A 3268-nucleotide genomic window follows, 5' to 3' on the forward strand; every position below is an offset into this window, starting at 1 on the left:
AGAGAGGCCCCTTGGTCTTGCAAACTTTATATGCCCCAGTACAGGGGAACACCAGGGCCAAGAAGTGGGAGTGGGTAGGGGAGCAGGGCGGGGCGGGGGGAGGGTATAGGGGACATTCGGGATAGCACTTGAAATGTAAATGAAGAAAATATCTAATAAAATAATTTTTTAAAAAAAGAAGAAGGCAACTGTGTTTTACAAAGAGCCTCTTAGGATGGGTTCTGTGGTAGAAATGCCGGGGCTGTGGTGGCACAAAGGGAAGACTGTGTGGGGATACAGAAAGAGTGACCACCTGGAAGCCAGGACAGTCCTCTAAAGCAAGCAAACCCGATGACACCACGTTCATGACCATCCGTCCTCTAGAAGTGTGAGAAAGTAAAGCTCTCTCATCCGAGCCACCTCATCTGTTGTCCCTTGCTTTAGGAGCCACAGCAAACAGTTGGTGACCTCCCTGTCACCAACAAATGCCCACGCCTGGGTTGATGTTTCTCACAATACTGTTCGTAGCCTGCTGGACGTTCACTCCGTCATTTAAGCAACAGTGCCCACTGACGTATACCAGATGCTGCTGTCTTTCGGGCTGAGAACGGCTAACGTTTAGTGAGCATTTCCTAAACCGTAGATGCCCGCTCGGCACCCGCCGTGGTCCCGAGGAGTCGGAGCTGCAGGAATAGCATCCCACAGATGGGACCCCATGGCACCTAGGATCACGCGGTGAGTGAGGCGGGGCGCGGCTTAGGAGCCCGGGGTCACGAGCTCCTCTCCTATCTCGGGGTGACGCAGACACCAAGAGCGGCGCAGACCGCAGCAAGAGTGACTGCAGGAAGGAGGAGGCCCGGCCCCGGTGCCCCGAGCTTAGCTTTGTGCTCGGCCGAGCCCCATCAAAACGGCGCTGCGAGTAAGCCGCGCGCACCCTACCCGCGCCAACCCGCAGCCCACGCGAGTCGAGTGTCCCGGGCCGCCTTACCCGCGGAGGCCGCTCCCGCCCGGCCGCCTCCCTGACACTCCTCGTCACACCCTCGGTGTCAACTGCAGGACTCCAAACGCCTCGGAACCATTCCGACCACGCCCCCCTAGGCAGCTCGTCGGCCACTTCCGCCACCGTCACTTCCGGCTGGGGGTGTGGTCTCTGCGCGCAGGCGCGTCGGCGCGCGCCGGCCGGGATTGAGTTCTGCGCGGGGTGGCTAGACGAGCCGGTGGCGGTGCTGCGCTGGGTGGCTGGCGCTCCACGTGCTCCCGGCGGCCGGTTGAGACCGTTGGCGGGGTCGGCTGACAGGTGAGAGCTGCTTGGAGCCCCGGGACCTGGAGGGAGGGCGATGGTATGGCATGGCTGCCTTCCTTGAGGACTCGCTCGTCGCTGGCAAAACCTGGAGTTCTGAGCTCCTGGAGACATTGCATCCCGGTTTTTAGTCCGGCACTCGGGGCCGGCCAGATGGAATGGTTAGTCCTCAGTGCACAGGGCTTTAGACTTGCTGGCTGATGGGGAGAGGGCTTTTCTCTGAGGCTCGAGATCTAGGTCCGGAGGAAGGACCTTATGGCTCCTGGAACTCAGAGGACCAAAGACCAAAGTGCCCGCGAATCCCCAAATAGCGATCTAGATACAAGCTACTTAACCTAGTGGTGCCCAACTCCACCTCTGTCCAAAAGGGATACCAGAGAACCTAATTTGGGGTGTGTGTGAAGTTTACAGGGGTAAAGGGCTTGGCGCATAGTGGTTGCTCAGCAAGTGTCAGGATTTTTCCTGCAGCACCTACCTCCTAGGAGTTAGAGGTAAGAGAGATGAGAGGGGTCTATGTGCCTGCAAGCCTAGCTTCTGGCCATCGAAGCCTAGGGGCTTGCTCAAATTGTGTCAAGACTCTAGTGTCTACCGTAGTGCCTAACATCTGCAAGTTATTCAGCTGAGGCTGTGGTGAGGAGACTTGAACTGCGTCCACCGAAACAGGGGCATGGCTTGGATTCTGTGAGCTTCAGTAGCAAGATGTGGCCCACTCATGGTCTTCCCCCGGGTGCCAAGAGGGTGGAGATATGTGCTGTCTTTTCTCTTTCAGTATACCTGTGATTTCTAGGAATTCTGGAAGGGGCTTGTGCCTAGTTATAGTGGGCTGACTGACTCCCTATTTCAGAGATGGGGAGAAATTGAAGTTTGAAGTTGCCAGCCTGGCCTTTAAGATGTACTGATTTTAGGGCGAATGTTGTCTCTGTGTGTGCGTGAATTTAAAAAGTTATAGTCCTGTCTGTAAAGTGCTTGACACACAAGCATGAGGACCTGAATGTCCATGCACAGAACCCAGGTTAAAAAGCAAGGTGTGGTGACAGATCCCTGTGGCTCACTAGCCTGCTCACCTAGTAAACTCCCAGTGAGAGAGAGGCAAGGTAGGGGGCTGGAGGCATGGCTCGGGAATTAAGAGTATTTGCTGCTCTTCCTGGGGACCTGAGTTCAATTCTCAGCACCCAAAATCTAAGAGATCTGTATTAGTCAGGGTTCTTTAGAGTCACAGAACTTATGGGATATCTGTATATTAAGGGAATTTATTGTAATGACTTTTTTATAGTCTATAGTCCAGCTAACACAACAATGGCAGCTATGAATGGGAAGCCCAAGAATCTAGTAGTTTCTCAGTCCCAACAAGGCTGTTTTAGCTGGTCTTCTGTGTAAGCTGGAATCCTGAAGAGGTAGATTCCAAGAGATGTGTGGCAAGTAATTGCAAGCAGGTGAAGAAGAGCGAGTCTTCCTTCTTCCAATGTCCTTATGTGGGCCTCCAGCTGGTGTGGCCCAGATTAAAGGTGTATACCATCGTGCCTGGATTTGGAACTTGCTCTGTGTCAGTCTGGCCCTGAACGCAAGAGATCTGCTTGCCTCAGTCTTCCTGGGTGTAAAGGGGTGTGCTACCTTGCCAGGGCCTGAACTTTTCATGGCCACTGTGCCTCAAGATGTCCATGTCAAAATCCAGGTCAGAAGCCTGTTTCTTCTGGATCATAGGTGTGCCCTCCATTTCTGTATTGTAGCTCATTCCAGATGTAGTCAAGGTGACAACCAGGAATAGTTGTCACCAGATCTGATGCTGTCTTCTGACTTCTATGAGTACTAGGCACATTCTTAGAGGCTCAACACTTATAAGCATAATAAGTCTTTGGGAAGGTGAAGCCGGGTGTGGTGGTGCACACCTTTAATCCCAGCACTTGGAAGGCAGAGGCAGGCTGATTTCTGAGTTCGAGGCCAGACTGGTCTACAAAGTGAGTTCCAGGACAGCCAGGGCTACACAGAGAA

At 53.7% G+C, this 3268-nt stretch overlaps 2 protein-coding genes across 3 annotated transcripts in view; one reads left to right on the forward strand and one right to left on the reverse strand.

Moving 5' to 3' along the window:
- Positions 1-1091, reverse strand: part of Zbtb49 (zinc finger and BTB domain containing 49) — a 23061-nt gene extending 21970 nt beyond the window's left edge. The window contains exon 1 of the mRNA XM_021210873.2: positions 968-1091. The gene's annotated coding sequence lies outside the window, so the exon portion shown is untranslated. The remainder of the gene's footprint in view (positions 1-967) is intronic.
- Positions 1092-1168: 77 nt separating this feature from the next.
- Lyar (Ly1 antibody reactive) overlaps positions 1169-3268 on the forward strand; it is a 13976-nt gene continuing 11876 nt past the window's right edge. For both annotated transcript variants that reach the window (XM_029545268.1, XM_029545267.1), the window contains exon 1: positions 1169-1276. The gene's annotated coding sequence lies outside the window, so the exon portion shown is untranslated. The remainder of the gene's footprint in view (positions 1277-3268) is intronic.

The sequence above is a fragment of the Mus pahari genome, chromosome 13, assembly GCF_900095145.1.
Source record: "Mus pahari chromosome 13, PAHARI_EIJ_v1.1, whole genome shotgun sequence".
In the NCBI taxonomy this organism is placed as follows: Eukaryota; Metazoa; Chordata; class Mammalia; order Rodentia; family Muridae; genus Mus; species Mus pahari.